Here is a 13,093-nt window from a genome sequence, read left to right as displayed (position 1 = left end):
GAGAATTTTCAGATTTTTTTTTTTCGTGGTGATTCCCAACTGCCTAGGACATTCTGAGACTGAGGTCAGTGTCATAAATGCTACAACAAGTTTAACACAGCGTCCAATGTTAAAGCACCAGCACTTGAGTATCATTCGGTTTGAACACTTTAGGGTTTGCTCTTGGGGATTCGTGGATGGATGAATTTAAAAAAAAAATCACAAGCTTGCAGGTCAACCTGCTGACATCTGACAAAACCACCACACCGCAGTCCGTTCGCAACGATAAAAACCGACGTCCCGACGTCGTCTTCTTGAAATGGACGCAAGCAACCACGACATTTCCATCCAAAAGCAATTTGCATGAAAATTCTCCTTTTCTCCAGCGGTGTGCAGCTTATCGGCTCGGGATGCCCGCGCCATCACGGAGTGTTTGTGCACGAGCAAATTGAAATCCCTCCAATACCACTCGCCAGGAATTGGAATTGGCTTCGCAATTTGTCGATTTTCGTTGGCCAACTTTCCGCGACCCCAGTAGACAGTCGGAGTCGCTTCGCTGGAATAGAAATAATTCCATGTAATTGGATTGGATTGTGGTTAGATTTCCGGCGAACAAATGTTGTATAAAAAACGAGGCACCTTGAGTGAACTCGAAACGACACTGGACGCTGCTTGAGGAGAGGAATTGGCGTTCAGAAGTCGGTGTGGCGCTGCAGCAGCATGCGATAGAGTCATAAGACGCAAGATCAGGACCGGCGGAGGTTGCAGTTTGAATAAAAGACGAACCTCCCTAATGGTAAGTGGTCATAAATGTCTCGTCGCGAGTCCGCGCGCACGAGCATCACATTTCCTACGGTGATTGGCGAACTTTACGGCGTTCAACACACAACATTGACACACAGTGCACAGTGACTGCTGTTGCCGTTGCTGCTCCTCATGCCGAGTGCAGTGCAGCACGTTTGCGAGGCCCACAAACCACCACACATATCATCACGGAAAACCTCACGTTACGCCGTTACACGCTTGAGCAACGCTTGCTTGGACGCACCGCACCAATTCACTGTTGTTGAAACCATAACTTATGTGAAGATGAAAATGAGACTTTTAACTGCTGCCATTCACATGCCGTAGCACCGGCGGGGCTGGGGCTGATAGCATCATGTTGCACATGGGTGGGGGGGCAAGGTCTGGTGATCATTTTCTGGGTCGTGCCTCAAATTGCTACTTTCCAAGCGAAAGGAAAAGCCTCTCCACCCTCCTTTCGCTTCGCCCCCTTTTGGCTAAACATTGTCTTGGCGATGATGACGCATCACGCTGGTGGCCGTTCGTCAGCGAAACATGTCCAGTTGGAGGGGGCCCTGGGGGGGCCAAATCCTAGCTGGGGGCCGAATAATGATGATACAAAAAAGAAAAAAAAGGAGCCAACGGCGAGGATGTGCACCATTACGATCGTTTATATCGTCAATTATGCGCATACATCGGGGCTTCGTCGTGTTATGCAGGCGACTGTGGTCTCCGATTGCCCGGCCCGGCCATTGGTGGCCAACACGCCTATCTCCTATGCCGTGAGGGGTCCCAATTTTCATGCTTCGCTTCGTTTGTGGCGGCGAGTGAGCTGGGAGGCGGGGTGAAAGCAGGAAATTATGGAGATGTTCAGTCGGATAAGGGTCTTGTCTGCATCGCCACCATCGCCACCATGGGCGGATTTTATTGAGCTGGGATCGCAGCAGGTCTAATGGGTTCTCCAGTTCGCTTGTGTGGACTCGTGCTAATGTCACGAGGCCGCGAGTTCGCTCTGTGCGTGAGGGGTGATATCACGCGCCGCCATCATATCATCTATATTCAAATTCAAAGTTTAAAGTCGATTCGAAAGGGGACTGCAGAAGTGCTGCTTCAAACTCGCGGGGAACCGGGGAAAGATGTGAGCGATCTGATGATAATCTGATCATTTTCGGTCGGCATTTGATCTGCCGGACTGGGGCTGGCGAACGACCAGGCGGGAGGGGGAAGCCAATGAAATGGTTCGAAATGAAAATCGATATCAATCCGACACCACGGCAACCGCTTCCGGCTTTAGGTTGCTGCCGGGTTTCGGCGATGCTCGCGGTTCAACGTCACCGTAAAATGATGTTGAAATTAGAGCCAACGATTCGTGCAGACTGGATGGGGATCGCGGACGAGAGGACGGAGATGAAGATGTTGCTTCACTTAATGAAATTGAGCCAGAGATGGAAAGCAGACCGGACTACCGCCACCTGCGCCGTTTGCATTAAAGATTCGCCATTTTCCCGGTGATGAACATGAAACTCTTCGCTTGAAATGGCTTTTTATGGTATTCTGCTGGAGCGTATAGATATTTACCTAAACTACACGAGGATAAGAGGTGTGCAAATACGTGTAAATGAGTTAGGTTGGGAGAAAAGTAATCCTTTACTTTAATCGATAGATGACTTTAATATTCGATTCGTTTAAAATAATGTACTACTGTGTCCATCAAATAAGGTGATTCGGTACACAATATGCTAGTGCAAACCATTTTTTTTAATTCTAGTATTTTTTATAGGTTGTCAGTACTGTGATTAATAACCATGAAAAGTTTTAGGTCAAAATAACTATTAGTTTTTGGGATATGATTATTTTTTGTGTGCTATTCAGAGTACATTCTTCGTTTAACGCCGTGACGATTTTTTTGAGCAAACAATTTGCCTAAAATTTGATTTGCGGTTAGGTAAAGAATGATGCAGAAAGCCTTTGGTGACTACGCTAAGTTAAATAAAAATGTTTATAAGCGTTAAAAAGACTTTCCGGATGATCAGGATTTTTTAGTAAAGTTAAATAACTTTAAATGTTGTTTGTTTCTTCCATTTGATTGTGAGTTACAGCGTGTAAAAATGTTGTTTTGATTTATTTTATTCAGTTTTGGCATTTTTATGCTCTTTGTGTAACTTTGTGCAGGTTGATCGTCAAAGAGAATGAAAATTCTTAAAGTTAACGGACACATTAGTAATCATACCATCAACAAAGTGATAGCGATCGACTGATGAATAGTTCTAAACCTTTTACGCCAAGCAGAATCTAAAGCACCATGACGGACGACATGGTAGATTGAGCTTCCATTTCAAAATGCATGGCCAAACGGAAGGCAATAGATCGGCATGAGGCATGAGAAGTGGGTCACATATGAGTTTATATGAGCTATTTCCATTTGATCAAACTTCAAACTCAGCTCTCTACTGTCAACCATATGGCCGTTTGATGCTGATGATCAAACAGAAATGGCCTGAACAGACCAACAGAAGAGGTGACAAAGCAAGATTATAAAAGCAAATGATGACTCAGCAGTTCTGGTTGGTTGTGATTTTTCACTGTACTCTTCATAGAGTCTGTATTTGTCATCAACTACCACTTTCTTTGGATTGAAAGATTATAAAACTCATTTGCTGGAAATTTTCAACATTTTTTGTTGACTTCCATGAGAGTAGGATTATGAAATTACTTTTAAAAGCACAATAAATGTTTCAATAAACTGCTGAATATTTCATGTAAATCCGACAATCAAAATGATCATAAATATAGTATTAAATTGCTCCCAAAAGAAATGGATTACTTTTACCCCAACCCAAAAAATATATTTTGAAAACCACCGGAATCGAAGGCCATTCCCCTCCGGAATCTCGGTCGCCTCGCTTTGATAGCATCCGGACGAAAATCAAAATAACATTTCGCGAGGGAGGAAAACTCTATTTTACTCCCACGTTGTTGTGGCCGATCCCCGGGGGTGTGGGGTGCTGCACACAATCTGGAGAGATGTCTGGAGATTATTTTCAAATTAGATTTTCAGAGTTGGCTTCACTCCAAGCACCGGCGGCCGCGATTCACCGCTACCAAGGTGATATCAGCAGCCGCCTGATTCAGCACCAGTCGCGGGGACTTACCCACCTGCAGTCGTGGCCAAAGAGGGGATGCAGGATAGAAGGGGGAGACCGCGATGATTGCGACGGGTCGCTAAGGTTACGTCGTTGTTCCTGGGTTTGGCATTTCTTTCGATTTTTCGCCACCAAACGCCGTCCAAGCAACCGTCGCTGATGGGAAGACGAATGCTGTCGCAAGGCCTTCTTGGACACCGAAGAAGCACCTTTTTTCAGGGGGAGCGAAAGCAGAAAAGAAAAAAAGAGCGGCAAGGGAGAAAAGAGAACAACTCTTTAATTAAATCAAAATGGCTTTTAATTTGAAACAAACAATTCTCACTTGTCTTTGACCCTTTCCTTCTTCTTTTCATGGCGCGTTCTCGCGCACGCGGCATGCCTTCGTCGCTGGATATGCACTGCGTCCATCCCTGGCGCCTACCTGCTGTTCACGGTCTTTCTCTCTCTTTGTTTCATCCTCTCACCTCCTACCGGTAGCATCCCGGCAAACCCTTCGCGCCAAGATGAAACGATCGCAGTCCGAACGATCCAAAAGCGAACCGGCGAGGACAAAGCGGACTCTACCAACAGGAGCACCGGCAGCAACACATACGAACAGTGACGTCGACTTATTGACTTATTGGCCTGGCCTGGCTAACCCCCATCCACCGGAACCGGCCGCGGTTTGATTCGCTTTGAACAGCCTTTTCCCTCCCGCGGGGGATCGGACGTTTGTTTTGATGTGAAATGCGTGGAGTGCGTCTGCGGTCTGCCTTTGATCTGATCCGAGGTCCCCGGACATCCGGCAACCCCCGGAGGATATCTAACGCTGGAGAAATGTAGCGCATTCGAGAGCGAGAAACCTTTCCTTTGAACTGGCCAACTAATCAACGGGGATCGCTGATTAGAATCGACCATTTCAATGCATTGAATCGGAACTTTTAGAATTCATTTCATCCTTTCGATGGACGGAATGTAAAAGGTTAAGGGAGAAAAGAGAGAACGAAAGCTCAAAGCAAAAACGTTCCAGAACGTGAAAGGCAATCGTTTGGCAATTCATTAACACTCGGCGGCTGGGAAAAGGGCTTCGATGCTTTCACGCAGCACTCCATGACCATTACGTTACCATGACCACTCTGCTTCATTATGCACACTTGCCAACGTCTTCATTGTACAGTTCAGCGGTCGCGGTCCTTGGTTTGCATTCCTGCCTGATGAGGTGGAATCATAAAAATTCTGTCTACTTTACCTCTGGGACAAAAGATGCGAAAGATGAGGTAAACATGACAGCGAGAACATTCACTTTGGGAGAACCTCAAAGCAAATGCGGTCCCTGTCAATGATAGCTGATGTATTGTTAACAAGACGATAACATGTTGGTGAGGGATTGAAAATTTAGCACAGTTGTGCTCTGTTTCAGCTAAAGTTTAATCGGTTTCTACTCGATACTTGAGAGTTCTCGGAAGATCTTTTACACAAAATGAGAGAAGCCTGCGTAATCTATCAAATAAACATCATTCCCTTGATGGTTTGTTAATGAACTATGATGTTTGCTCAATTTTGCTCAAGTAGCTATTTAGAAATTGCGTGCAAATGTTTGCTTGCCCGCTGTTGTCGCTGTTCTATGCAGTTTTTCGTATTAACACGTACGTGAAAATTCTCACGGCGGATTTGTATAAAATTTAAGTTTTTGAGACTCCCCAAAGCGAGAGTTCTCCCAGTTCTCTTTCTACTAGACGCAGTTTCATAGTTCTCAGTGTCTCAGCTTCAAGTGTTGTGCAGGAATTCGGTAACTGTACCACGACAAAACAGCTGACACATCGTACGGTAGCCAGTAGGTAGGAGGATGGCAAATTCCGGTAGCAATTCCAGTGCCTGCAGTTGGCCTAATATCCCTTTCCATCAAATCCATCCAAGTAGCCCGTCTATCACGGGCGCACAAAATGGCGCCCTCGCCACCTGTCATCTACAATAACCGTAGTGACCGTAGTGGACGGATGCACGCTCCTCTTATCAATTATTGAGCCCTTTTCGGGGGATCCCGGTTGCCACGTCATCATCATCATCATCATTGCCGTTCCGCTGCCAACACACGAAACGCTTCTCCGGTCTTTTTATCGCCTAATCTAATGCCAGCACGGATGGCACGGAATCGAATCGAATCGGATTGTGGCGGCCCCATCGCGCTCGTCTCGCCCTTGGCCAAGCGAGTGTTGCGAAGAGACCACCATTAATAGCCAACCATTAAAAGAGTTCCTCACCACCACACGGTGCTGGCCGCTTATTATTGCGTGTATGATGTCATGTTCGTTCGTGCGAAACTACATCATTGATAGCCACCACCACCACCACCCCCTGGGTAACCCACACCCAGACACACAACAACAACCCTGGCACACAAGTGCTCTTCAGTGAATGGCTGGCAATAAAGCCGGCGGCCGAGGCTCCTCAACGTCCGACGTCGTGTCCGGCGCGCGTTTCGCAGTCGTCATTTATAATTAAAACTTAATTTCTTCTTCAAACGCACTACAACAACCCACCGAGGCCGGCCAACCCGCTTCGGCCAGCCACTTGTCGACAAGATGGAGTAAAAGTTTTAATTGATAGGCACCGACGGCGCAAATGGACGGAAAGCGTGTGTTCCGTGTCTTGACTGCGCCGTCAAGACGTCGACGTGGTGTGGAATGAAGGACAGCTGGAGTAGAGAGGGAGAGAGAGAGAGAGAGAGAGAGAGAGGTGCCCCCGGCCGGAGGGAAGACATTATCATCCGTACATTGTTACGGGGAACGATTTTCGGCCACGGAGCGGAAGGCCCAGCGTTCCACAGAATAATAACAGAATCGAGGCCACCTCCCTGAAGTTCTTGTAGAATAGAAGCTCCCCGAGAAGTTCGAAAGGAACTCCGCCTTTTCCCCGGGATCTTTTTTCTTTTTTTTTACTTGCTTCGCGGTGGTCCGTCCCGAGTTTCCCCCGGGGGGATGGTGGCCAGTGTTGGACTTCTCGATTCATTAGGAATTCCACTTACAATTTTCCAGCTCTAATTATAGTTTGGAAAAGTCCGGAGTTCAACTTGCTACGCTTCCTGGTGCCCGCTGCTACAGCAAGGAGCACCGTTTGGCCAGAACGGTTTTTGGTTCCAAGTCCGAGAAGTATTGGATTTCGGTAGCGACGACGACGGCGACGACGTGGATGACGATGGCCGGAAATGGGATTTGTGGTGTCGAATGAACGACCGTCCTGTCGGTTGTTTGCCACTAACCGAATTGTGTCGAGGGACATTTGACCAATGCACGATCGAGGTGTAGTAACGGAACGGAACAGCGCGTGGACCGTGGATTGTGGACACACGTGGCCAATGTTTCGATCCGTTTTGTTTCATTTTTGTTCTCAAAGTTCACGCTCCGGCCACGAGCAGCGCGGTACAGATGAAACGAATCGCCTGGCGAGACAGTACGCTTCCCCACGGGCGGGTATTGTACCGGTCCTTGGCTGTGAAATGTGAAACCACATGTCCTCTTCACACAATGTGTAGTCCCCAGCAAACGAGGCAGCATTATGATTTTGAGCATGAAAACGGAGAATTTACTATCGCGACGTTTGCATCGCATCGCATTATGTGGCGCGACGCTTTTCGAAGCATGAAATGAACGCTTCACAAGTGTTCCAGAGTTTCACATGCCCCCCCCCCCCCTCGGTGGTCGGTGGTTGCGCAATCATAAAGATCAACTCGACCTCGACGCCGGGCTAATCCTTGGTGCTGGTCCCGCTCACCATCTGCAGCCCTGGGGAGGTTTCATCGTTGAGGCAGAACTAACGCACCGTTCAAGTGTTGCCGTGGTTCTCACGGATAAAACCGCGGTGCCGGAGAAACGTAAATAAAAACTTTTAATTTGTTCTCCAGGACGGGGCCCCAGGACGAGGCCCAGCACCTTCCCTGGCAGATTCTTCACTCAATGCTACTTATGGTTCGCTCTTCCAATCGCGACTGTTTGGTAATCTCATTTTCCTAGCATTACATTCCAGTATCCTGAGCATGATTTATGGGACCCACGAGCCAGCACCAGTGAGTCAAGATGCGCATTCCCGGTGACCCCTTTCTCGGGCCCAACGTGGACGGGGCGCGATAAGATACAACGAAAATGCTGCATTTCATTTCTCGTTGTTGAACCTCGTCGTCGTCGTCGTCGTCGTCTTCGTCGGGTTTGGTGGAGCTCAGGAAAATCAATTTATCAAAACTTTGTGGCTTTGCGCTGTCCGAAAACGAAAAAAATGTCGAAAAGGGAACCGTGGCGCACTTCCTGTGGGGAATTTCCTTTCGAGGGTCCTTTTTCCCCCGTACGGCATACGGCAAATACATTTGTAAAGTGGCAAAACATCCTTCAACGTACAAGGAATCGGGGCGGGGGTGTCTTGGGGTGAATGAGAAGCCAATGTAAGCACAGAAGCGCGTGGCGGTGGGTGGTGGTTACTTCCGATGATTTATCTTGAAGGATTTATGCTTTCCATGCTGCACGCGCGCCCACGCCGTGCTTTTGTTCCGTTCCGTCGACAGGGAAGGCGAACATAACCTACAAAACCGGGACCAAAAGCGATCGATCCTCGTCCAGAGCCGCCAAGGGGTTTCCCAGCGGTTCTCTCGATTGGAAATCGATCATTTCTTCTTTCCATCTCGGAAAGGCAGGAGAGGCAAAAGAAAAGAAAGAGTGTAGTAACCGCACATCCAGTGCCATTTTGAAACCGTAAAAGACGCTTCGCTTTCAAGAAGAACTCCTTCTTCAGCCCACACCGTCAGCACACCGCTCTAGTAGTCCGTCTGCGCACTCCGCACTGCGATCTGGTTCGAGCTTCCAAAGCCATCTTGGACACGACCGCTGGCTGCGGCGCTGCCAAAGCATTACAGTAACATTGTAGAAGCAGAACAGAAAACAATAAAAGTCGATCGTAAAACTCGTCTATAAAATATATTTTTGTGCGAAAATGGCCGAAGCGCAACAACACGTTGGTGCGGATCGGTTCCATGGGACCATGGAGCAAGGAGAGGAAGCAAACGGTAGCGATAAATTATCCCGGTGTGCCCGCACCACCACCACCACCCGGGGGGTTGTTGTCGCAAATACGCGTCTTTGGCTTCCAGAAACGAGGCCACAACACGGAGCACAATACACGAAACGGTCATTAGGAGGTGTGTTGCATCTCTCTAGTGTGTTCCTGGTGCCGCCTGGTTGCCTCCATGGGGCGACAATGGAGACAGTACAAGCCCACCGAGAGGCTACCACCGAGAACAATGTTTACCTTTTAATTTCATTCTCTCTGTCGCCACTGCACGGCGAGCTGGCGGTCGGTGCATTTTTAGTAATTTCTCATTAATTACTAAGCTCATTTATCAAACGCAATAGCCCGGTTGTGGCCGGTTCTTGGTCCCGGAGAGACCGGAAATTAATGCTCGGAACCGAAAACGCACCAAAAAGTCTAGGCGGAGAACGTAGCGTGGTGTGGCCTGGAGTGGCCAATGACGCAGGATAATTATGTGCACCGTTCCGTGTTCCGTGTGGCCGAGTCCGAGTACTGCATTAATGCCTTTCCCAACTGGCCGTGGTAGTAGGTGAATCATCGATAATTAGTCAAATTAAATCCCGCCATTATTGGGGAGCCAAAAGCAAGAAAAAAAAATGAAGCCGGTTGAAGCGCTAATGACGTTGGCCAGCGAAACTTGCTAATTAAGATCCCGTGGTCCTGAGTGCGGCACTCTTTTGTGTGGTGCCAGAATCAGCATCGGTTGGGCGCTGCGTTCTTGCATCAGCTGTGTATCAAAATGTATTACATTTGCGTCTTTACAGCACCAACCCAGAGGTCTCTCGGGTTGCAATTCACCGAAATCTCCGTGAGAGCAATCGCACTCCGTCGTCCTACGTCGTCCGCACTAATGCACTAATCCCAAATTCCGCATGTCGGTGCGAACCCCGCTGTTTCGTTGGCGGCCACCAATAAAGCCTTTATGGTGCCGCGATGAGTCAAAATGCCTAATTGATGCTTCGAGCTTGTCTAAACTCTTTTTCCCGATTTTGTTTTTTGTCTTTTCATTTCAGGAACCGTCGAAGTTGAGAGGCAATCGGCAGCAGTAGCAGCAGCAGAACAAGAGGTAAAACCCTAGAGACCGGGAGTCCGGGAAATTGAATTCAGTTTGCCGTACACACAGAGTGCCGGCTGTTGCAACAATAAACAGCAATATCGTATTACCTTCTCGGCCACATCATTTCCGGTCGGTCCAGAAGGGTGGTAGGCACTCCAACCTTTTTAATGGTACCAATAAACGGGATGGATTCGTTATCTTCCAGTCCCCGTACACGGTCGCTGTTGCAATGGGACGCCCAGGGAACGGAGAGACCCCCATTTTGGATCCGGTTCCCCTTTCCGACGCTCACAGACCGGTACACTTAGAAATTGGTCAGAGGGGAGATCGCAAAGGGTTGGCCACTGCAATAATTCTAACCGGGCCTCCCTTCCAGCCGTCTATAATCCCGCAATTTACTGCTCCAATTTCGAGCATGGAATTGAATTCAAACACAAAACGGACCAGTGGTCGTGGTCGTGGTCGCGGTTCTTGGCGTATTTATTGATGAGCTGCAGGAGCTAGGAGGAAGGTGGACTTTGGTCGCCCGTTCAAACGGAAAGCATAGGGAAGAGAGTCCAGAACTAATTCCTTGCCGCAACCATCAAAGACCACGCCGGTTTGCTGTTAGAATCGAAGCGGTTTGGTGCGCTTATCAGCGTGGTATGGACTCTGGTCTGTGGTAATTGGAACTTCACCTTTAGAATGTAAATAAGAATTGATTGCCATCGGTGTTACAAATCACAAAACATTCGGAACGACTCGCATACACTTCTCTACAACGAACAATTTTAGCAATAAATGCTTCCAGTTGTGTAGTAAAAATATGGGAAAATAATTAATTATGCTTTAACCTATTTCCAATCGATTGACGGTTGATTGGATGCCGTCCGATGTTGGTGTCTCGAGAATTTTTTAGAAAACTGCTGGGATGCTTCAAAATCGTTCCACAAAAGTGAGTACACAACACACGTGTTCGTTTTGTTTTGGATGGCGGATACATTTTTAATTGATGGGTTGTTTGCTTTGGTGCAATAAGATCAGTCGTTCAAATAGTTTCGTGCTGAACAGTTTTTATCTTCAAAATCGACTGCAGTTTATCATGATTTGAAAAATGGTCCGAAAGAAACTGTCTGTCTCTAAAAGGCTATTGTTCACTTTTCACAGATAGTATTCACTTTTGTGTTATTCAATGTTGACAGATTGTTAAAGTCCAATAGATGATTTTTGTGGAGGAAAAATAATTACAACTAAAAAAAAATACGAAAAATAATTATAACTTCAGTGAGACAAACTTATTTGCTCGTGTTACCACGCAATCGAAGTTCTTCTCTCACGAAAATCAGTTGCATGTTTATTTTATCTCTGTTAGCGTGTTTGATAAAATGTTTAACAATTTGACCACGTTTTTTAAAGCGCTTGTATAGTTCTACAATTAGATATTCAAACAGCTAAGAATCGTTAATGAATATAACTTAATGATGATGCAAATATCAGCAAACATCAGACTTGAGCTACTTTAAAGCAAATCAATCGTGTTTCTCTGCTTCAAATATCTGTAAACCAGATGAAATGCTCCCAAAATATCATTCATAAAGGATCAAATTTCTTTAATTTCAATTAAAAATTTATTTTATTTCAAATGAATTCACAAATGTATCTGCAGCATCCAAAATACGTTTCAAATGTTCACCTTGAATCTGGAGGACCAAAAATTTCGGCAGGAAAACGAATTTGCTTTCATTTGCAACCAATTAAAGGCTTGATTGAAATATGACAGCATCGCTTTGCTCTTAAGTTTTGAGTTGCATTTCTGATTACAATCCCAGGGAAAACCTTTGATGAAAATTATCCAGACAGGTTCATGCAAATGAACGGCAATTTAATCGCTTTTCCATTTTATGAGCGGCTATTCTTAACTGTCAGACTTTAAATTGACTTGGAAACCTTGTTAAATTTGTCGGTACCCTGATCAAACCGTTGTATTAAATTTGTTAGAAATGGAGTCATAAAAATATCAACAGCCATATTTATGAAAAGGGGTTGCCGGGATATAATTTAGTTTCTTATCCTGATTTATCTGTCAAAATCCTACTTTTGCAATCACCCTCAATAATTTCATTAATCCACAGTTAATAACATTAGTACTAGAATTTACACTACACTCAACCCACTACAAAGGCCACGGCGGCCAGGGCGGCCAGGGCGGCCAGGGCGTCTAGTTACTATATTTGCACGAACGTGCTCCAGTGCCGATGACCAGTCCCAGCTCGGACGCATCCACCCCATTCGCAATTTTCTTATTTAACCAACCGCATTACGCACTTCCGGCACGAGCGGCCACAGCGCGCTAGAATGCGCCCTAGCGCAGCACCCTCCTCCTCGCTGTGCGGCAACTCGGTATTGTTTGTTCCGGAACCGCACGTTGTTTACCCATAGGCCAGGGTGCGGGACGCGATTACGCAAGACTCAGAAGGGGTGGCCAGCGGTTTATGGCGGGACCACCATGCTGCCGCTGCTGCAGCTTTACCAGCTCCAAGCCCAAGTCCTAATTTTCCAATTCGATTTAACTGTTTACCGATAACCGACGCTGCAATGCCGCGCGCGCGCGCGCGAGGGGCATCGTTATGCTGCATGCTATATCCACAATTTTTTATCACAGTGATCAAAGGGAATGGTGGTTGGCGGGGATGTTTTATTGGAGAATTGGCGGTGGCGAAGGCGAAGGAACCGCCAAGCCAGGGAGAACGTTGTTTACCAGGAAACGGCACTCGGTTCACGGCTGGTTCAAATGTGTAATACGATTTAATATGACATCCACATGATTTATGACGCTCCGGAGTTGCGGGCTCTGGTCTCCTCTGGGCCTCCGTTGCCAACCGTTGCATGGAGTCCGCCCTATTAGTCTGCCTTTTGCGTCACCATCTATCGTTGGACCGGGGAGTCAGCATCATCTCACGGTGGCCCCGTGTGTTCCGCTCGGTTGTTATTTCATTCGCAACACCTTTCCGGACGTGATTAGCAGCGTCAGAAGCAGCAGCAGCAGCATCATGCCTTAGTTAATTAGTCACAATTTGAATTCTTATCATAATTAATCCCG

The 13,093-nt window shown here is 46.9% G+C and overlaps 1 protein-coding gene across 2 annotated transcripts in view; it reads left to right on the top strand.

The window, feature by feature from the left end:
* Nucleotides 1-13,093, top strand: part of LOC126570989 (mpv17-like protein) — a 142,874-nt gene that overhangs the window by 56,374 nt on the left and 73,407 nt on the right. Inside the window, exon 2 of one of the 2 annotated variants that reach the window (XM_050229170.1) lies at nt 9,971-10,023. The exons of the other annotated variant lie outside the window; for it this stretch is intronic. The gene's annotated coding sequence lies outside the window, so the exon portion shown is untranslated. The remainder of the gene's footprint in view (nt 1-9,970; nt 10,024-13,093) is intronic. 2 annotated transcript variants of the gene reach the window in all.

This window comes from Anopheles aquasalis, chromosome 2 (genome assembly GCF_943734665.1).
Source record: "Anopheles aquasalis chromosome 2, idAnoAquaMG_Q_19, whole genome shotgun sequence".
In the NCBI taxonomy this organism is placed as follows: domain Eukaryota; kingdom Metazoa; phylum Arthropoda; class Insecta; order Diptera; family Culicidae; genus Anopheles; species Anopheles aquasalis.
The sequence above is the reverse complement of the archived record's forward strand: the minus strand, read 5'-3'. Positions and strand labels throughout refer to the sequence as shown.